The following is a 24,128-nucleotide window of genomic DNA, read 5'->3' as shown; positions in this document are numbered from 1 at the left end:
CCCACAGTCTGTTAGCCTGCTGCTCCCCTATGGACATTCTACACCTCTCCCCACAGTCTGTTAGCCTGCTGCTCCCCTATGGACATTCTACACCTCTCCCCACAGTCTGTTACCCTGCTGCTCCCCCATGGACATTCTACACCTCTCCCCACAGTCTGTTACCCTGCTGCTCCCCCATGGACATTCTACACCTCTCCCCACAGTCTGTTAGCCTGCTGCTCCCCTATGGACATTCTACACCTCTCCCCACAGTCTGTTAGCCTGCTGCTCCCCTATGGACATTCTACACCTCTCCCCACAGTCTGTTAGCCTGCTGCTCCCCCATGGACATTCTACACCTCTCCCCACAGTCTGTTAGCCTGCTGCTCCCCCATGGACATTCTACACCTCTCCCCACAGTCTGTTAGCCTGCTGCTCCCCTATGGACATTCTACACCTCTCCCCACAGTCTGCTACCCTGCTGCTCCCCCATGGACATGTCTCATTGCTACAGTTGCAAATGTGTATATATTATTATTATTAATATTATTATTACTAATATAATTGTATATTTTTTGTAATTATTATTTTCTCATTCACTTCTCTTTTTTTGACCTCCACTGTCAGAGCTCAGAGCAGAAGAATGTCACCGTACCCTGCGATTCCATCTGCGACCCTGTGTATGTGGATAATAAACTAGATTAGAGGAACTCACCTTTGATTAGAGTAAATCATCTATGATTAGAGTAAATCATCTAATCATGACAGAATGTTAAAATGTATTTCTTTTTTTCTTTTTTTTACCAAGTTACACTACCCAAAATGATCATGTGTTAATTCTCTATGAAACACGGTGTTACACAAGGACATATCTTTATTGAAAGTAAAGCCCTCAGGTTTCTTTACAGGTGAAAAAAAAATACATGGGATTGACCGTTCTGATTGATCCCAGAAAAAGATGGGTTGGGCCAGAACTGACTTAATTTATGACTTGATTGGTTAGATTTCTTAGAGACGATCCAATCGAGCCACTCACTTTGAAGTCACATGCACGACTTCTAGGACGTCAGTCTCAGACTGATGTATGTACCGATCGATAGACCAGCGGAATTAAATCCAGGGTGAGTCGTCAGGCAAGCAGGTTGCAGCCACACCAGACTGTGGCCAAGCGCATCGGAAAGAAGGCTAATGGATAAAGATATCTGGGGTCTGGATATCAATTTTGTGGTGGGAGAGCAAGGTATCGCTCTGACATTTTCATTAGAATGATGGAGAAAGGAGTAATAAAGAAGGCCAGGAGAGACTATTTGGGAATGACAATGTCACTCTATCACTGTCTACTTTCAGAGACCAAAGAGACAGAAAGGGAGAGAGGGATGGATATAGAGAGAGAAGGATAAAGAGCGAAAGAAAGAGTGAGATGGGGTATTTTTCATTTCATACCTTCAACCAGCAACTGATTGCAGGGCACTGGGGTATCAATCTTGAGAAGCACTTCTCAGAGGATCCTTGCAGCTAGATAGGTTTTTGCTTCATGTTCAAATGGAAATTACACTGGGCTAGGTGAGGTGCATGCTGGGAATGTCCAGATGAGAGAGAAAACGAAAGGGAGAGAGAAAGAAAGAGACAAAGAGAAAGAGGGAGAGAGAGAGAGAGAAAGAGAAAAATGGACATTAAGAGAGAAAAATAGAGGGTTGAGTTATAATTGAGAGCTCCCTCATTTGGCATGTGCAAGACATGAATATGCAATGGTAGCAGCGGTGACTTTGTTGACACAGAGTTGGATGCGATGTAAGCACTGCAGGTCGGTGTATGGCTCAGTTGGTAGAGCATGGTGCTTGCAATGCCAGGGTTGTGGGTTTGATTGTCATGGGGGACCAGTATAGAAAGTGTATGAAAATGTATGCACTCACTACTGCAAGTTGCTATGGGTAAGAGTGTCTGCTAAATTTGTATTTATTTATTTATTTAACCTTTATTTAACCAGGTAGGCAAGTTGAGAACAAGTTATCATTTACAATTGCGACCTGGCCAAGATAAAGCAAGCAGTTTGACACATACAACAACACAGAGTTACACATGGAGTAAAACAAACATACAGTCAATAATATAGTAGAAAAATAAGTCTATATACAAAGTGAGCAAATGAGGTGAGATAAGGGAGGTAAAGGCAAAAAAGGCCATGGTGGCAAAGTAAATACAATATAGCAAGTAAAACACTGGAATGGTAGATTTGCAGTGGAAGAAAGTGCAAAGTAGAAATAGAAATAATGGGGTGCAAAGGAGCAAAATAAATAAATAAATACAGTAGGGGAAGTGGTAGTTGTTTGGGCTAAATTATAGATAGGCTATGTACAGGTGCAGTAATCTGTGAGCTGCTCTGACAGCTGGTGCTTAAAGCTAGTGAGGGAGATAAGTGTTTCCAGTTTTAGAGATTTTTGTAGTTCGTTCCAGTCATTGGCAGCAGAGAACTGGAAGGAGAGGCGGCCGAAGGAGGAATTGGCTTTGGGGGTGACCAGAGAGATATACCTGCCCGGAGCGCGTGCTACAGGTGGGTGCTGCTATGGTGACCAGCGAGCTGAGATAAGGGGGAACTTTACCTAGCAGGGTCTTGTAGATGACCTGGAGCCAGTGGGATTGGCGACGAGTATGAAGCGAGGGCCAGCCAACGAGAGCGTACAGGTCGCAGTGGTGGGTAGTATATGGGGCTTTGGTGACAAAACGGATGGCACTGTGATAGACTGCATCCAATTTATTGAGTAGGGTATTGGAGGCTATTTTGTAAATGACATCGCCGAAGTTGACTATCGGTAGGATGGTCAGTTTTACGAGGGTATGTTTGGCACCATGAGTGAAGGATGCTTTGTTGCGAAATAGGAAGCCAATTCTACATTTAACTTTGGATTGGAGATGTTTGATGTGAGTCTGGAAGGAGAGTTTACAGTCTAACCAGACACCTAGGTATTTGTAGTTGTCCACATATTCTAAGTCAGAACCGTCCAGAGTAGTGATGTTGGATGGGCGGGCAGGTGCAGCCTGCGATCGGTTGAAGAGCATGCATTTAGTTTTACTTGCATTTAAGAGCAGTTGGAGGCCACGGAAGGAGAGTTGTATGGCATTGAAGCTCGTCTGGAGGGTAGTTAACACAGTGTCCAAAGAAGGACCAAAAGTATACAGAATGGTGTCGTCTGCGTAGAGGTGGATCAGAGAATCACCAGCAGCAAGAACGACATCATTGATGTATACAGAGAAGAGAGTCGGCCCAAGAATTTAACCCTGTGGCACCATAGAGACTGCCAGCGGCCCGGACAACAGGCCCTCCGATTTGACACACTGAACTCTATCAGAGAAGTAGTTGGTGAACCAGGCGAGGCAATCATTTGAGAAACCAAGGCTGGTGAGTCTGCCGATGAGGATGTGGTGATTGACAGAGTCGAAAGCCTTTGCCAGGTCAATGAAGACGGCAGCACAGTATTGTTTCTTATCGATGGCAGTTAAGGACCTTGAGCGTGGCTGAGGTGCACCCATGACCAGCTCTGAAACCAGATTGCATAGCGGAGAAGGTGCGGTGGGATTCGAAATGGTCGGTAATCTGTCTGTTGACTTGGCTTTTCGAAGACTTTAGAGAGGCAGGGTAGGATAGATATAGGTCTGTGGCAGTTTGTAGCAGTTTGGGTTAAATGACTAACATGGAAATGTAGATGAGGACAGCAGGGGCAAGGCATCGCTGATGGATCCTCTGCTAAACCATGTGTACACACAAAAAAGAAAACAATCTTGGTTATGGGAGAGAGAGAAAGATTAATAGAGGGTAGAGTTATAATTGAGTGCTTCTTCATTAGGAATGTAGGAGACATGAATAAACAATGGTTGTCACGGTGACAGTCTTGACACAGGGCGTGCTGCGGTGTAAGCACTTGGGTATCCCTGTACTCCTAATGGGCAGACGGACAGCATCATTTACATTCATTAGGAGTGTAGTGGGAGCCTCTGCCACCTGAGGGAGCTTTCCCCTACAGTGTCTTCAGAAAGTATTCAAACCCCTTGACTTATTCCACATTTTGTTGTGTTACACCCTGAATTCAAAATGGATGAAATATTTTTTTTTGTTTCACCCGTCTACACACACACACACACACACACACACACACACACACACACACACACACACACACACTACCCCATAATGACAAAGTGAAAACGTGTTTTTAGAAATGTTTGGAAATTCATTGAAAATGAAATACAGAAATATATTTTACACAGGTATTCATACCTTTGAGTCAGTACTCTGTAGAAGCAACTTTGGCATTGATTACAGTTTTATGTCATCTTAGGTATGTCTGTATCAGCTTCACACATCAGGATTTTCTCAAGCTCTCTAGATAAATGGGGAGCGGTGAACAACAATTTTCAAGTCTTTCCACATATTTAAATAGGATTAAAGTCTGGGCTTTGGCTGGGCCACTCAAATACTTCTACATTCTTGTTTTGAAGCCATTCCAACTTTGCTTTGGCTGTATGCTTGGGGTCATTGTCCTGTTGTAACGTAAATCTTCGGCCCCAGTGTAAGATCATTTGCACTCTGAAGCAGGTTTTCATCAAGGATTTGCCTGTATTTGGCTCCATACATTGGTAAGGATACAATCTCCCAGTCCTCTGCCACTGAAAAGCATCCGCATAGCATGATGCTGCCACCACCATGCTTCAAGGTAGGGATGGTGTTAGACGGATGATGATCTGTGCCTGGTTTTCTCCAGACATAGCACTTTGCATTCACACAAGAGTAACATTTTTGTCTCATCAGACCACAGAATATTTTGCCTTATGATCTCAAAGTCTTTCATGTGCCTTTTTGTAAACTCCAAGTGTGCTGTCATGTGCCTTTTTCTCAGGAGTAGCTACAGTCTGGCCACTCTCCCATAAAGCCCAGATTGGTGAAATGCTGTAGAGACTGTTGTCCTTCTGGCAGGTTCTCCCATCTCAGCAAAGGAACTCTGTAGTTCTGTCAGAGTGGTCATTGGGTTCTTGATCACCTTTTTTCACAATTTTGGAGACCCATGTGCTCTTGGAAACTTTCAACACTAAAGAAATTGTTTTATACCCTTCCCCAGATAAAGGCCTCATTCTTTGGACTTTATGGTATAGTCTTTGCTCTGACATGCTCTGTCAACAGTGGGACCTTATATAGATGGGTGTGTTTCTTTCTAAATCATGTCTAAACAATTGAATTGGCCACAGGTGGACCCCAATCAATGTGTAGTGACATATCAAGGATGATCAAAGGAAATTGGATGTACCTGAGCTCAATTTGGAGTGCCATAGCTAAGGGGTGTGAATGCTTCCAGTACCAGCCAAAGGTTTTGACGCACGTACTCATTCAAGGGTTTTTCTTATTTTTTAAAATATTTTCTACATTGTAGATTAATAGTGAAGACATCAAAACAATAAAATAACATTATGGAATCATGTACTAACCAAAAGAGTGTTAAATAAATACAAATATATTTTAATTCTTCAAAGTAGCCACCCTTTGCCTTAATGACAGCTTTGCACACTCTTGGCATTCTCTCAACCAGCTTCATGAGGAATGCTTTTCCAGCAGTCTTGAAGGAGTTCCCACATATGCTGAGCACTTGTTGGCTGCTTTTCATTTATTCTGTGGTACAACTCATCCCAAACCATCTCATTTGGGTTGAGGTCGGTGGATTGTTGAGGCCAGGTCATCTGATGCAGTCCTCCATTACTCTCCTTCTTGGTCAAATAGCCCTTACACAGCCTAGAGGTGTGTTTCGGGTTATTGTCCTGTTAAAAAAAAAAACAATAGTCCCACTAAGCGCAAACAAGATGGGATGATGTATCGCTGCAGAATGCTGTTGTAGCCATGCTGGTTAACCTCTCTTGGGCAGGTGGGACGCTAGCGGTTCACACTATTCAACAGCCAGTGAAAAATCAGAGCGCCAAATTGAAAACCACAAAATGTCATGATTCAAAATTCTCAAACATATGACTATTTTACACCATTTTAAAGATACACGTCTACTTAATGTAACCACGTTGTCCGATTTCAAAAAGGCTTTACGGCGAAAGCATAAAGTTAGATTATGTTAGGACAGTTCCAACACAAGAAAAACCACACAGCCATTTTCCTAGCAAGGACAGGCGTCACAAATACCAGAAATTCAGCTACAATTATGCACTAACCTTTGACGATCTTCATCAGATGACACTCCTAGGACATCATGTTACACAATACATGCATTTTTTGTTCGATCAAGTTGATATTTATATCCAAAAACAGCCTTTTACATTGTCGCGTGATGTTCAGAAAATATTTTGCCTCCAATACTGTCGGTGAATCAGCACAACAATTTACAAAAATACTCATAAACGTTGATAAAATATTAAACTGTTATTCAAAGAATTATAGATGAACATCTCCTTTATGCAACCGCTATGACAGATTTCAAAAAAGCTGCACGGGGAAAGCACACTTTACAATAATCTGAGTACTGCGCTCAGAAAAAGACATCAAGCAATACAGATACCCGCCATTTTGGAGTCTTCTAAAATCATAAATAGCATTAGAAATATTCACTTACCTTTGATGATCTTCATCAGAAGGCACTTCCAGGAATCCCAGGTCCACAATAAATGTTGTTTTGTTCTATAAAGTCCATCATTTATGTTCAAATAACTCCTTGTTGTTTCCGCGTTCAGTAAGCTACTCCAAGTGTAGGAAGCGCGGCCAAAATGTCACAACAAAAAGTCAAAAGAAGTTATATTTACGTTTGTTCAAACATGTCAAACGTTGTATAGCATCAATCTTTAGGGCCTTTTTAACCTGTTAGGGCTAGGGGGCAGCATTTGCACGTCTGGATAAAAAAAATGTACCCGATTTAATCTGGTTACTAATCCTACCCAGTAACTAGAATATGCATATACTTATTATATATGGATATAAAACACTCTAAAGTTTCTAAAACTGTTTGAATGGTGTCTGTGAGTATAACAGAACTCATTTGGCAGGCAAAACCCTGAGACATTTTCTGACAGGAAGTGGATACCTTATGTGTTGTATTACCTTTAAACCTATGCCATTGAAAAACACAGGGGCTGAGGAATATTTTGGCACTTCCTATTGCTTCCACTAGATGTCACCAGCCTTTACAAAGTGTTTTGAGTCTTCTGGAGGGAGATCTGACCGAACAAGAGCCATGGAACGATGATGTCCCATTAGACACCTGGCGCGCGAGTTCATGTTGGGTACCCTCGTTCCAATACGTTATAAAAGAGTATGCATTCGTCCACCTTGAATATTATTCATGTTCTGGTTAAAAAAGGCCCTAATGATTTATGCTATACAACGTTTGACATGTTTGAACGAACGTAAATATATTTTTTCCCCTCGTTCATGACGAGAAGTCCGGCTGGCTTAGATCATGTGCTAACAAGACGGAGATTTTTGGACATAAATGATGAGCTTTTTTGAACAAAACTACATTCGTTATGGACCTGTGATACCTGGAAGTGACATCTGATGAAGAGAATCAAAGGTAATGGATTATTTACATAGTATTTTCGATTTTAGATCTCCCCAACATGACGTCTAGTCTGTATCGTAACGCGTATTTTTCTGGGCGCAGTGCTCAGATTATTGCAAAGTGTGATTTCCCAGTAAGGTTATTTTTAAATCTGGCCAGTTGATTGCGTTCAAGAGATGTAAATCTATAATTCTTTAAATGACAATATAATATTTTACCAATGTTTTCTAATTTTAATTATTTAATTTGTGACGCTGACTTGACTGCCGGTTATTGGAGGGAAACGATTTCCTCAACATCAATGCCATAGTAAAACGCTGTTTTTGGATATAAATATGAACTTGATAGAACTAAAAATGCATGCATTGTCTAACATAATGTCCTAGGAGTGTCATCTGATGGAGATTGTAAAAGGTTAGTGCATCATTTTAGCTGGTTTTATGGTTTTGGTGACCCTGTCTTTGACTTGACAAAACATTACACACAACTCTTGTAAATGTACTGTCCTAACATACTCTAAATTTATGCTTTCGCCGTAAAACCTTTTTGAAATCGTAAAACGTGGTTAGATTAAGGAGATGTTTATCTTTCAAAGGGTGTAAAATAGTTGTATGTTTGAAAAATTTGAATTTTGACATTTATTTGGATTCAAATTTGCCGCTCTTGAAATGCACCTGCTGTTGATGGAGTGCACCACGGGTGGCACGCTAGCGTCCCACCTAGCCCATAGAGGTTAACTTAGAACTTCAATAATAATGTCTTGAAAAATGTTTTTGGAACACAGCTAACTCTCACGTGAATGCGCGCCAATGAACTCATTTGCTTTCCTGAGTCAACAAATTCCAACTTCCTCTGTTCGCTCTCTGTTCATCATAGACACATCATACAACTTTCTAAAGACTGTTGACTTAGGAAGCCTTAGGAAGTGCAAAATCAGGGGCGAAAATCTGATATCAACTTTGGAGGGGACAATTACATTACATTTTCTCAAGAGCAATTCCTGAGGGGGACACCAAAAGTAGTGCTGTAACACATAGCCTACGTTTAATATGGTAAATGTATATTGAGGAACCAAAGAAATAAGGTGTTTACCGTACTCCTAACTACCGCTACCCAAAACTACACAACTAATCACAACAGCAATACCATTGCCTTTAACACATCTTAGTTCAGTCACCAGTTTAACCTCTTGGGGCTAGGTGGGACGCTAGCGTGCCACCCGTGGTGCACTCCATCAACAGCAGGTGCATTTCAAGAGCGGCAAATTTGAATCCAAATAAATGTCAAAATTCAAATTTTTCAAAAATACAACTATGTTACACCATTTGAAAGATAAACATCTCCTTAATCTAACCACGTTTTACGATTTCAAAAAGGTTTTACGGCGAAAGCATAAATTTAGAGTATGTTAGGACAGTACATTTACAAGAGTTGTGTGTAATGTTTTGTCAAGTCAAAGACAGGGTCACCAAAACCATAAAACCAGCTAAAATGATGCACTAACCTTTTACAATCTCCATCAGATGACACTCCTAGGACATTATGTTAGACAATGCATGCATTTTTAGTTCTATCAAGTTCATATTTATATACAAAAACAGCGTTTTACTATGGCATTGATGTTGAGGAAATCGTTTCCCTCCAATAACCGGCAGTCAAGTCAGCGTCAGAAATTAAATAATTAAAATTAGAAAACATTGGTAAAATATTATATTGTCATTTAAAGAATTATAGATTTACATCTCTTGAACGCAATCAACTTGCCAGATTTAAAAATAACCTTACTGGGAAATCACACTTTGCAATAATCTGAGCACTGCGCCCAGAAAAATACGCGTTGCGATACAGACTAGACGTCATGTTGGGGAGATCTAAAATCGAAAATACTATGTAAATAATCCATTACCTTTGATTCTCTTCATCAGATGTCACTTCCAGGTATCACAGGTCCATAACGAATGTAGTTTTGTTCAAAAAAGCTCATCATTTATGTCCAAAAATCTCCGTCTCGTTAGCACATGATGTAAGCCAGCCGGACTTCTCGTCATGAACGAGGGGAAAAAATATATTTCCGTTCGTTCAAACATGTCAAACGTTGTATAGCATAAATCATTAGGGCCTTTTTTAACCAGAACATGAATAATATTCAAGGTGGACGAATGCATACTCTTTTATAACGTATTGGAACGAGGGTACCCAACATGAAGTAGCGCGTCGGGTGTCTAATGGGACATCACCGTTCCATGGCTCTTGTTCAGTCAGATCTCCCTCCAGAAGACTCAAAACACTTTGTAAAGGCTGGTGACATCTAGTGGAAGCAATAGGAAGTGCCAAAATATTCCTAAACCCCTGTGTTTTTCAATGGGATAGGTTTAAAGTCAATACAACACATCAGGTATCCACTTCCTGTCAGAAAATGTCTCAGGGTTTTGCCTGCCAAATGAGTTCTGTTATACTCACAGACACCATTCAAACAGTTTTGGAAACTTTAGAGTGCTTTCTATCCATATATAATAAGTATATGCATATTCTAGTTACTGGGTAGGATTAGTAACCAGATTAAATCGGGTACATTTTTTTTATCCAGACGTGCAAATGCTGCCCCCTAGACCCAACAGGTTAAGTTGAGAGTGGGGGTATCCATAGCATTTTCCAATTATGTTCCTATTCCTAAAAAAAATTTGAGAACCTTTCATAATGTTGCCAAACAAAGACTCAAACTTACCTGAGACTCCCTGTCTCTGCCAGTCTGTCCCTGCATATCTGTCCCCAACTCTGCTATCAGTGTGCCATCTGTTGCCTGCTCTGCCTACTGACATCATTGTGAAACATTTCCATTAGAATTTCATTTCTTTCTTATGAACATTTTATCAACTAGTCTTTGAGATATTAGGCTACTAGGGTTCTTACTTTGCGTTTTGGTGTACTGAAAAATACTCTGATGTCCGTCTTTTTTCTGCCATTTTTCTGCTATTTTTCTACCTGGTTGGCTACACACACACAGTATGTAGGTTATTTACAGTAAGAGATGGGCTTCTATCATCTTATCTTCTATCATTCTATATGGGCTTCGATCTAAAAGGTAGCTAGCAAATGTGAAACGGATTGCAGTGACAAGAGTTGACAGCTGTATGAGTTCACCATTTACACAACATATGCTGCAACCTTTTGTAATTTTAATCGTTTGTTTCATATTGGCTGGCTTCTAACAATAGCTGAATTTGCAAAGCTAGCGAGCACCAATTCAGTGGTGTTTGCTATAATCTTTGCTACTCGGGTTAACCTGTTTAGGATAGGGGGCAGTATTGACACGGCTGGATAAAAAACGTACCCGATTTAATCTGGTTACCACTCCTACCCAGTAACTAGAATATGCATATACTTATTACACATGGATAGAAAACACCCTAAAGTTTCTAAAACTGTTTGAATGGTGTCTGTGAGTATAACAGAACTCATTTGGCAGGCAAAAACCTGACAAGGTTTCAGGCAGGAAGTGGCCTGTCTGACAAGGTGTCGTTCTTCTTGTCTCTGTTTATTGAAGAGTGAGGATCTTAGCTGTCCCGTGACACTTCCTACGGCTGCCATAGGGTCTCAGAAGGCGGCAAAAAGCTGAATCGTGGCTTTGCAGGCTCTGGCTGAAACAAAGTAGCGCGTTTGGGTAGTGGCTGGTTACAGTACTGTGAGACTCAGGCGCGTGCCCGCGTCGACCGAAAGCTTTGTTTACTTTCCTCAGTGTAGCTAAATGGACATTCCCGGTCGGAATATTATCGCTTTTCTACGAGAAAAATGGCATAAAAATGGATTTTAAACAGCGGTTGACATGCTTCGAAGTACGGTAATGGAATATTTAGATTTTTTTGGTCACGAATTGCGCCATGCGCACGACCCTGATTTACCATTTCAGATAGTGTCTGGGACGCACGAACAAAACGCCGCTATTCGGATATAACGATGGATTATTTTGGACCAAACCAACATTTGTTATTGAAGTAGCAGTCCTGGGAGTGCATTCTGACGAAGACAACAAAAGGTAATCAAACTTTTATAATAGTAAAGCTGATATTGGTGAGTGCTAAACTTGCCGGGTGTCTAAATAGCTAGCCCGTGATGCCTGGGCTATGTACTTAGAATATTGCAAAATGTGCTTTCACCAAAAAGCTATTTTAAAATCGGACATATCGAGTGCATAGAGGAGTTCTGTATCTATAATTCTTAAAATAATTGTTATGCTTTTTGTGAACGTTTATCGTGAGTAATTTAGTAAAATGTTAGCGAATTCCCCGGAAGTTTGCGGGGGGTATGCTAGTTCTGAACGTCACATGCTAATGTAAAAAGCTGGTTTTTGATATAAATATGAACTTGATTGAACAAAACATGCATGTATTGTATAACATAATGTCCTAGGGTTGTCATCTGATGAAGATCATCAAAGGTGAGTGCTGCATTTAGCTGTCTTCTGGGTTTTTGTGACATTATATGCTAGCTTGAAAAATGGGTGTCTGATTATTTCTGGCTTGGTACTCTGCTGCCATAATCTAATGTTTTGCTTTCGTTGTAAAGCCTTTTTGAAATCGGACAGTGTGGTTAGATTAACGAGAGTCTTGTCTTTAAATAGCTGTAAAATAGTCATATGTTTGAGAAATTGAAGTAATAGGAATTTTAAGGTTTTGAAAATCGCGCCACAGGCTGCAAGTGGCTGTTACGTAGGTGGGACGAATTCATCCCGCCTAGCCCATAGAGGTTAAATAAATGTCAAATAAAATATATAAATAAAAGTTCCCTTGCGACAATTTAGCTTTTGCAACGAGACCATTAAATATATTTAAAACAATGGTAGAAGAGAGTGTAGTTCTGTTCAGTTTATTGCTAACCTAATCACAGGGACTTTGAAGCACTAACTTACATGCATGCTGATCTTGGAATAAATTGACGATAGCAAAGATTCCATCTTTGACGACGCCACATAAATGGAATAGGTACTAGCTAGCTTAATAGTTAACCTCTATGGGCTAGGTGGGACGCTTGCGTCCCACCTACGTAACAGCCATTTGCAGCCTGTGGCGCGATTTTAAATATTCCATTACCGTACTTCGAAGCATGTCAACCGCTGTTTAAAATCAATTTTTACGCCATTTTTCTCGTAGAAAAGCGATAATATTCCGACATGGAATCTCCTTTTCGGCAAACAGAGGAAAAAAATCACAAAGGCGGGGGCGGTCGGGTCACGCGCCTAAGCCCAGAGTCCCTTGATCGGCCACTTGAGAAAGGCGATAATGTGTTTCAGCCTGGGGCTGGGATGACGACATTCAGGTTTTTCCCGGGCTCTGAGCGCCTATGGACGACGTAGGAAGTGTCACGTTAGAGCAGAAATCCTTAGTATAAGATAGAGATGGAAAAGAAGTTCAAGAAATGGTCAGACAGGCCACTTCCTGTAAAGGAATCTCTCAGGTTTTGACCTGCCATTTGAGTTCTGTTATACTCACAGACACCATTCAAACAGTTTTAGAAACTTTAGGGTGTTTCCTATCCATATGTAATAAGTATATGCATATTCTAGTTACTGGGTAGGAGTGGTAACCAGATTAAATCGGGTATGTTTTTTATCCAGCCGTGTCAATACTGCCCCCTAGCCCTAACAGGTTAATATTTGCGTGCTAGCTCTGCATATTCAGCTAGTGTGTGTGCGCGATTGACTGGATTAACCTCACGTCAGTTACGTGCATTGAGTGCCTTTCAGACAGTAGATACGACCTCTACGTTACCTCGCAAGCTAAGGAACTGGCAGTGGATCAAACCATTGTGAGGCAAAGGGTGGGGGGTCGCAATCTTTTGAAACTTAAAAACAAGCTATTAAGTGTCTATAATCAGCACAATTGCTTTCATTGCGTATTATTAATATTATTTAAATTACATAGTTATGTTTCAGTGATATATTGGGGGGGACATATCATATTTTTCCCAGGATGGGGGGGTCGTGTCCCCCCCGTCCTCCCCGGGATTTCCGCCCCTGTGCAAAATGAACCCTAAGTCACTGTGTGTTCGATAGGCAATGACTTGAAAGGACTACAAGCACCAGACTTCCCACATCCTGGTTAGATTTTTCTCAGGTTTTTGCCTGCCATATGAGTTCTGTTATCCTCTCTGGGCTAGGCGGGACGAATTCGTCCCACCTACGCAACAGCCAGTTGAATCCCGTGGCGCGATTTTCAAATAACTTAGAAATGCTATTACTTAAATTTCTCAAACATATGACTATTTTACAGCATTTTAAAGACAAGACTCTCGTTAATCTAACCACACTGTCCGATTTCAAAAAGGCTTTACAACGAAAACAAAACATTAGATTATGTCAGCAGAGTACCCAGCCAGAAATAATCAGACACCCATTTTTCAAGCTAGCATATAATGTCACAAAAACCCAGAAGACAACTAAATGCAGCACTAACCTTTGATGATCTTCATCAGATGACACACCTAGGACATTATGTTATACAATACATGCATGTTTTGTTCAATCAAGTTCATATTTATATCAAAAACCAGCTTTTTACATTAGCATGTGATGTTCAGAACTAGCATACCCCCCGCAAACTTCCGGGGAATTTACTAACAATTTACTAAATTACTCACGATAAACGTTCACAAAAAGCATAACAATTATTTTAAGAATTATAGATACAGAACTCCTTTGTGCAATCGAGGTGTCCGATTTTAAAATAGCTTTTCGGTGAAAGCACATTTTGCAATATTCTCAGTAGATAGCCCAGCCATCACGGCTAGCCATTTAGACACCCACCAAGTTTAGCCCTGACCAAAGTCAGATTTACTATTACAAAAGTTTGATTACCTTTGTTGTCTTTGTCAGAATGTACTCCCAGGACTGCTACTTCAATAACAAATGTTGGTTTGGTCCAAAATAATCCATCGTTATATCCAAATAGCGGCGTTTTGTTCGTGCGTTCCAGACACTATCCGAAATGGTAAATCAGGGTTACGAGCATGGCGCAATTCGTGACAAAAAAAATCTAAATATTCCATTACCGTACTTCGAAGCATGTCAACCGCTGTTTAAAATCCATTTTTATGCCATTTTTCTCGTAAAAAAGCGATAATATTCCGACCGGGAATCTCCGTTTAGGTAAACAGAGGAAAGAAAACAAAGCATTCGGTCGACGCGGGCACGCGCCTGAGTCTCACAGTACTGTAACCAGCCACTCCCCAAACGCGCTACTTTTTTTCAGCCAGAGCCTGCAAAGCTACGATTCAGCTTTTTGCCGCCTTCTGAGAGCCTATGGCAGCTGTAGGAAGTGTCATGTAACAGCAGAGATCCTTTGTAATGGATAGATATGGCAAAGAAGGCCAAGAAATGGTCAGACAGGGTACTTCCTGTACAGAATCTTCTCAGGTTTTGACCTGCCATTTGAGTTCTGTTATACTCACAGACACCATTCAAACAGTTTTAGAAACTTTGGAGTGTTTTCTATCCAAAGCCAATAATTATATGCATATTCTAGTTACTGGGCAGGAGTAGTAACCAGATTAAATCGGGTACGTTTTTTATCCAGCCGTGTCAATACTGCCCCCTAGCCCTAACAGGTTATACTCACAGACACCATTCAAACAGTTTTAGCAACTTCAGAGTGTTTTCTATCCAAATCTACTAATAATATGCATATTCTAGTTCCTGGGCCCGAGTAGTAGGCCGTTTAATTTGGGTACGTTTTTCATCCGGCCGTGAAAATACTGCCCCCTACCCTAGAGAAGTTAAGTGTGCCTTGAATTCTAAATAAATCAAAGACAGTGTCAACAGCGAAGCACCTGCACACCATAACACCTCCTCCTCCATGCTTCACGGAGAGATGAAGAGATGAAGAGTGGGGAGAGATGGAGGGGTGAGGAGAGGTGGGGACAGGTGCAGGGGTGGGGAGAGGTTAAGAGTGTGGAGAGGTGGAGGGTTTGGGAGAGGTGGAGTGGTAGGGACAGGTGAGGGGTGGGGAGAGGTGGAGGGGTAGGGAGAGGTGGAGGGGTGGGGAGAGGTGAAGAGATGGGACAGGTGCTGGGGAGGGGAGAGGTTAAGAGTGGGGAGAGGTGGAGGGGTGGGGACAGGTGTGGTGGTTAGGACATTTTGAGTGGTAGAGAGAGATGGAGTGGTGGGGTGAGGTTGAGTGGTGTGGAGAGATGGAGTGGTGGGGTGAGGTTGAGTGGTGTGGCGAGATGGAGTGGTGGGGTGAGGTTGAGTGGTAGAGAGAGATTGAGTGGTGTGGAGAGGTGGAGTTGTTAGGACAGGGTGTGTGTGTGTGTGTGTGTGTGTGTGTGTGTGTGTGGGTGTGTGTGTGTGTGTGTGTGTGTGTGTGTGTGTGTGTGTGTGTTATTCACAATTTAGACAGGACCCCGGCCATGCCCACTACGCAGAGATTTACCCGTTGACACAATGCAGACCAAATACCATCACCCTAAAATGATAAAACTCAAATAGTACCCAAAGCTATGAGACACAACGCCAGACAGTGTTTTCAATAGATTGTTGTCCAGCTTTTTAATTGCTGTGCAGTGGCAACTGTCCAATGACTTTGAAGGGAAAATTAGATCAGAGCATTTAGAGTCATTATCAGGTGACCATCACGTCTAAAGCAATCAGAGGGCAGTCAGCTGATAATGCTTCCTGGAATTTGGTCTTTAGTCATGGTGTCTGTACGGATGTCACACAAAAAAATTGTTGTTACACTCCTGTGTCATCTGGTATTTCCCTTCTATTTTCTGAGGAATGAATCGGAACAGTTGGTGTTCTCAAACTCCTGGAAGAGGTAAACTAAATGTGCCATAAAATAAAGCATGACTGACTTGCCTTTTTCATTGTGCATTTTCTCATATTCAACAGCCATGTGTGAAATAAGGACACAGGAACCACACCCATCTGAAATAAGGACACAGGAACCACACCCATCTGAAATAAGGACACAGGAACCATACTCATGTGAAATAAGGACACATTAACCTCACTCATCTGAAATAAGGACACAGGAACCACACCCATCTGAAATAAGGACACAGGAACCACACCCATCTGAAATAAGGACACAGGAAACATACCCATCTGAAATAAGGACACATTAACCTCACTCATGTGAAATAAGGACACAGGAACCACACTCATCTGAAATAAGGACACAGGAACCACACCCATCTGAAATAAGGACACAGGAAACATACCCATCTGAAATAAGGACACAGGAACCTCACTCATCTGAAATAAGGACACAGGAACCACACCCATCTGAAATAAGGACACAGGAACCTCACTCATCTGAAATAAGGACACAGGAACCACAACCATCTGAAATAAGGACACAGGAACCACACTCATCTGAAATAAGGACACAGGAACCACACCCATCTGAAATAAGGACACAGGAACCATACCCATCTGAAATAAGGACACAGGAACCACACCCATCTGAAATAAGGACACATTAACCGCACTCATCTGAAATAAGGACACAGGAACCATACCCATCTGAAATAAGGACACATTAACCGCACTCATCTGAAATAAGGACACATTAACCATACCCATGGAATACTTGTATGCCTGTAAGTACACATGGTTCCTTCCAACATCGCACAGCATACAGATAAATCATGAAAGAACTGCCTGCCTGTCTCACCGAGCCAGACCGATTGTCAGTAAGCTGCAGCTTCCAGACTCACCTCCAGCTTTGATACACCATGACGTACAGTCTGATGCCAAGATGATCAGATCACTGTAGAGTGAAATAGAGAATGAGAGGGGGTGGGGAAGAGAGAGAATGAGAGAGAGTGGGAAAGAGAGAGAATGAGAGAGAGTGGGGAAGAGAGCGAATGGAGAGAGGGTAGGGAAGAGAGAGAACGAGAGTTGGTTGGGAAGAGAGAGAACGAGAGAGGGTGGGGAAGAGAAAGAATGAGAGAGAGTCGGGAAAGAGAGAGAATGAGAGAGAGTGGGGAAGAGAGAGAACGAGAGTTGGTGGGGAGAGAGAGAATGAGAGTTGGTGGGGAAGAGAGAGAACGAGAGAGAGTGGGAAAGAGAGAGAATGAAAGAGAGTGGGGAAGAGAGAGAATGAGAGAGAGTGGGAAAGAGAGAGAACGAGAGTTGGTGGGGAAGAGAGAGAACGAGAGTTGGGTGGGCAAGAGAGAGAACGAGAGTTGGTGGGGAAGAGAGAGAACGAGAGTTGGTGGGCAAGAGAGAGAACGAGAGAGGGTGGGGAAGAGAGAGAACGAGAGAGGGGATGATTACAAGATACATGTCGAGAGTACATAAAATCAGGCATGTTTTCTAGGCTAACTGCTTTTAGGTCGACAGGTGCCCTGATTCCAAAGGGAGTTCGTCCAATCCAAAACACACTCTCCAATCCACACTACGCTATGTGCTATTTTCGTTAATTTCCCCCCATCCAGTGTTTTGATTCTGATGATGAAACGTAAGTAGTATTTGGCTATGCCTGTGCTGTCTGACGGGGCTGTGCTATCTGACGGGGCTGTGCTGTCTGACGGGGCTGTAAAATGTATCTAACCTTACAGGCTGACCTGCTGTTTCCTCCCTGGCCCTCAGACAGTGTGGAGGGACTTCCTCAGCAGGCCATATCAATTTTAAACCACATCACCTCCACTGCTGCTCCTACTGCACCCAGGGCATAATACTCCCACCCCTTTTTCTCACAGAGGGACAGGGACGAGAGAGAGAGAGAGAGAGAGAGAGAGAGAGAGAGAGAGAGAGAGAGAGAGAGAGAGAGAGAGAGAGAGAGAGAGAGAGAGAGAGAGAGAGATGAGAGAGAGAGAGAGAGAGAGAGAGAGAGAGAGAGAGAGAGAGAGAGAGAGAGAGAGAGAGAGAGAGAGAGAGAGAGAGAGAGAGAGAGAGAGAGAGAGAGAGAGAGAGAGAGAGAGAGAGAGAGAGAGAGAGAGAGAGAGAGAGAGAGAGAGAGAGAGAGAGAGAGAGAGAGAGAGAGAGAGAGAGGAGAGAGAGAGAGAGAGAGAGAGAGAGAGAGAGAGAGAGAGAGAGAGAGAGAGAGAGAGAGAGAGAGAGAGAGAGGCATTTGTGTGAACATTAACCTGGGGAAAGTTTTCTGTAGTATTATAAATGTAAGCGTTCTAAACTTTCTTAATAAGCACAATGTCTTGAGTAAAAGCCAAATTGGATTTATATCTAAACTGTTCATATTTACACCCTTACACACCCTGATAGATAAACATCTCCACCAAAATAATACCACAATATGAGCTTGCTTTATCGACTTCCAAAAAGCATTTGATTCTATTTGGCATACAGGACTGTTCTACAAAGTTATTGAAAATGGTGTAGGGGGTAAAACATATTACATAATTAAATCAATGTATACTGGCAATACGTGCAGCATTAAAATTGGCAAGAAAATTACACAATTCTTTAACCAGGGGTGGGGCCTTCGCCAGGGTTGCAATCTGTTCTTGAAAAATCTTAAACCCCTGGTGTTAGTCTCCACAATTCAGAGGTTAAATGCCTACTCTTTGCAGATGACCTGTGCCTGCTGTCACCCACAGCACATGGCCTCCAGCAGAGCCTGGACCTGCTAGAGCAGTACTGCCAGACCTGGGCCCTGGCAGTAAACCCCCACAGCACCTGGCCTACAGCAGAGCCTGGACCTGCTAGAGCAGTACTGCCAGACCTGGGCCCTGGCAGTAAACCCCAAAAAGACTAATTTTTCCAGAGAAGATCCAGATCTTAGGGAATTAGACCAAAGTTTTCAATTGGTACAAAATATATAGACTACTGTACACACTACAATTACTTAGGTTTAAAAATAAGCTCAACTGGACACCTTAATGATGCAGTGAGTGAACTGAAAGAAAGCCGCAGGGCATTCTACGCAATTAAAATGCCTATTAAAATTTGACTAAAACTAAATGAATGTGTAATTGAACCAATTGCACTTTATGCCAGCGAGGTGTGGGGTCCACTTGCAAAACAAGATTTCATCAAAAGGCACAAACACCCCATTGAAACCCTGCATGCAGAGTTCTGTAAGATTCTCCCACATGTCCAGAGGAAAACTACAGACAATGCATGCAGGACAGAATTAGGCCAATATCCACTAATAATAAAAACTCAAAAAAGAGCAATTAAGTTTTGGAAACATCTAAAATACAGTGACCCCCTCTCATATCATTACCAAGCCCTGCAATGCCAAGAGCTGAGCAAAGAAAATAGTCCCCTCATCCAGCTGGTCCTGGGGCTGAGTTCACAAACCTGTTATACTACAACACTGAAGCCTCGGGACCAGAACATCAAATCAATCAGAATAAACCAAATTACAACACAATCAAAACAAAACTACATTGCTTATTGGGAAACATAAGCAAAACCACAAAGCAAAACACCGTGGCTTACTATTTGACCATGGTTACCGATCAAAACCTTAGAAAAACCTTGACAAAGTACAGGCTCAGTGAGCACGACCTTGCCATTGGGAAGGGTAGACACAGGAAACCTGGCTCCCTGTAGAGGAAAGGCTGTGCAACCACTGCACGACAGCAGAACCTGAGACAGAGCTGCATTTCCTGACAAAATGTCAAAAATATAAAACAATTAGAGTGTCATTTCCCCAAATTTCAAACCCTTATTCAAGGTTCCAAAGACCTCTCTGATGAGAGTAGGCTACCCGTCCTGTTGGGGGAGGATGCAGAGAGCTGTGTGTTGGCAGCGCACTACATTGCTGCCAGCCATAAGATGAGGGACAGTGTCTGACAGACCAATCAACCTGCACATGTCCTCTACTGTATGCTTATTGTTATTGTTCAATGTATGGTTACTTTGATCCTTGACTATTGTTGTTTCTGTTGTCCCATTGACAATTTTGATTCTTATTATCTTAATATTGTAAGCTTTGGCAATATGTACATTGCTATGTCATGCCAATAAAGCAAATTGAATTGAAATGAATTGAAATGAGAGAAAGAGGAGAGAGCGAGAAAGAGACAGACAGACAGACAGACAGACAGACAGACAGACAGACAGACAGACAGACAGACAGACAGACAGACAGACAGACAGACAGACAGACAGACAGACAGAGAGACAGACGAGAGAAAGACAGAGAGAGCGAGAGACAAAGTGAGAGAGAGAGAGAGAGAGAAAGAGACAGACAGACAGAGTGAGAGAGAGAGAGAGACAGGACAGAGAAAGACAGACAGAAAGAGAGAGAGATATTGAGATAAAGAGAGAGAGCGCAAGAGAAAGAGAGAGAGAGACAGACACGCACACAGATAAACATACACAGTGGAAGAGCAGTGATCTGAATGGTCTCCCATGTAATATTATTAGCTCTATCTGAATAAGCAGTGATTTGACAGGCTCTTATTGATGTCAGGGGAAGTCCAGGAAATACAAAATTAACTCTGAAAAAGTTTCCTCCGGGTACTGTTTAGATGTGTCCAGAATATAATTAACTAAAGGCAGTCACCACAAAATGTCTTTCACACGTTTGATGAAGTAAATGTATTGTGTGTGTGTGTGTGTGTGTGTGTGTGTGTGTGTGTGTGTGTGTGTGTGTGTGTGTGTGTGTGTGTGTGTGTGTGTGTGTGTGTGTGTGTGTGTGTGTGTGTGTGTGTGTGTGCGTGCGTGCGTGTGTGTGTACAGTATGTGTGTGGGATTGTGTGGTTTTCACACCACATATATAAGATTGATTACAAACAATCATGAACTATCACGTATCTTGGTTGACTGGGAGTTCAGTAAGGAGTGACGGTTGGGATGATGACTCATCAAAACTACAAATACACTGCTCACCGTTGAGTAATTGGCCTGATACTCCCTGAGTTTAATTCGAAGATACGTGATATACACTGTGATTTGTAACAGTTGAATATAAGTTATACGTCAACGCAAAATTCAATGAAAGGAAAGATGAGCCGCAGTAGCCCATGTAAAATATATCTCCCTGTCAAACATACTGCATAACAGAGAATAAGAACCAACAGCCGTGAGATTCTGTTCCGTGTCTCGGTGAGTTGAGTGACATTAACAGTGAGAAAATACCTAAACTCCTAAACGACTGCTCATTATTTCATTATAGGTACCTTATTAACGACTTCCACAGAGCAAAAAGTGATGACAAGGTAAAATAGATGAATTAAGGAAGCTCCATCGAACAGTCACTTTATCTAGAATCGCGCTGTCCACAGGAATTTAGGATCTGGTTGACTTGAACAGATTGCGCCTCTCCTCGTTCGATGGAAAATTAATTATCGTTGACATTTAGGACTCTTTTTGTATTAAATTAATTATAGCTAGCTGTTTTTTTATTCGCTCTGATTATATATATATATATTTTTTTTACAAAGATACCAGAATGAGTTCTTAAACTGTGCCGTGGAAAACATCCTCTCTCTCATTGCTTTTGAACGCTGCTAACGTCATCTGAGTAATATTCCTGATGAGAAGAAGGATGGATCAGCATGACGTGCTGTGTCACGGAGATTCACCAGTCACACTCACAAATACACTTAAGTACACACATGTACACACAAGTACACCTAGGCACGCACAAACACATGCACAAATAATAACACTAACACACACACACACACACACACACACACACACACACACACACACACACACACACACACACACAGACACAACAGTATGATTGCACACACACACATTCGTACACTAACCCTATGTGAGTGACAGCTGGGAATGGGTGGAGTCTTCACCACCTGTTGGTCATCATCTCTGGCAGTGACGTCATGATAATGTGGGAGCTCTGGCAGTGACGTCATAATAAGGTGGGAGCTCTGGCAGTGACGTCATATTAAGGTGGGAGCTCTGGCAGTGATGTCATACTAATGTGGGAGCTCTGGCAGTGACGTCATAATAATGTGGGAGCTCTGGCAGAGATGTCATAATGTGGCAGCTCTGGCAATGACGTCACAATAATGTGGGAGCTCTGGCAGTGACGTCATAATAATGTGGGAGCTCTGGCAGTGACGTCATAATAATGTGGGAGCTCTGGCAGTGATGTCATAATAATGTGGGAGCTCTGGCAGTGACATCATAATAATGTGGGAGCTCTGGCAGTGACGTCATAATAATGTGGGAGCTCTGGCAGTGACGTCATAATAATGTGGGAGCTCTGGCAGTGACGTCATAATAATGTGGGAGCTCTGATAGTGACGTCATAATAATGTGGGAGCTCTGGCAGTGACGTCATAATAATGTGGGAGCTCTGGCAGTGACGTCATAATAATGTGGGAGCTCTGGCAGTGACGTCATAATAATGTGGGAGCTCTGGCAGAGATGTCATAATGTGGCAGCTCTGGCAGTGACATCATAATAATGTGGGAGCTCTGGCAGTGACGTCATAATAATGTGGGAGCTCTGGCAGTGATGTCATAATGATGTGGGAGCTCTGATAGTGACGTCATAATAATGTGGGAGCTCTGGCAGTGACGTCATAATAATGTGGGAGCTCTGGCAGTGACGTCATAATAATGTGGGAGCTCTGGCAGTGAAGTTTTAATAATGAGGGAGCAGCTCACTGACAGACTGAAGGAGAGAGAAAGCATCAGAGGTGATGAATGTCAGAAACACTAGGTGGCTGAGTGTGTTTGTCTGTGTGTGTGTGTGTGTGTGTGTGTGTGTGTGTGTGTGTGTGTGTGTGTGTGTGTGTGTGTGTGTGTGTGTGTGTGTGTGTGTGTGTGTGTGTGTGCGTGCGTGCGTGTGTGTGTACAGTATGTGTGTGGGATTGTGTGGTTTTCACACCACATATATAAGATTGATTACAAACAATCATGAACTATCACGTATCTTGGTTGACTGGGAGTTCAGTAAGGAGTGACGGTTGGGATGATGACTCATCAAAACTACAAATACACTGCTCACCGTTGAGTAATTGGCCTGATACTCCCTGAGTTTAATTCGAAGATACGTGATATACACTGTGATTTGTAACAGTTGAATATAAGTTATACGTCAACGCAAAATTCAATGAAAGGAAAGATGAGCCGCAGTAGCCCATGTAAAATATATCTCCCTGTCAAACATACTGCATAACAGAGAATAAGAACCAACAGCCGTGAGATTCTGTTCCGTGTCTCGGTGAGTTGAGTGACATTAACAGTGAGAAAATACCTAAACTCCTAAACGACTGCTCATTATTTCATTATAGGTACCTTATTAACGACTTCCACAGAGCAAAAAGTGATGACAAGGTAAAATAGATGAATTAAGGAAGCTCCATCGAACAGTCACTTTATCTAGAATCGCGCTGTCCACAGGAATTTAGGATCTGGTTGACTTGAACAGATTGCGCCTCTCCTCGTTCGATGGAAAATTAATTATCGTTGACATTTAGGACTCTTTTTGTATTAAATTAATTATAGCTAGCTGTTTTTTTATTCGCTCTGATTATATATATATATATTTTTTTTACAAAGATACCAGAATGAGTTCTTAAACTGTGCCGTGGAAAACATCCTCTCTCTCATTGCTTTTGAACGCTGCTAACGTCATCTGAGTAATATTCCTGATGAGAAGAAGGATGGATCAGCATGACGTGCTGTGTCACGGAGATTCACCAGTCACACTCACAAATA

The sequence above is a fragment of the Salmo salar genome, chromosome 25 (assembly GCF_965601325.2).
Source record: "Salmo salar chromosome 25, fSalSal1, whole genome shotgun sequence".
NCBI classification, from domain to species: domain Eukaryota; kingdom Metazoa; phylum Chordata; class Actinopteri; order Salmoniformes; family Salmonidae; genus Salmo; species Salmo salar.
This window is presented reverse-complemented; position numbering follows the sequence as displayed.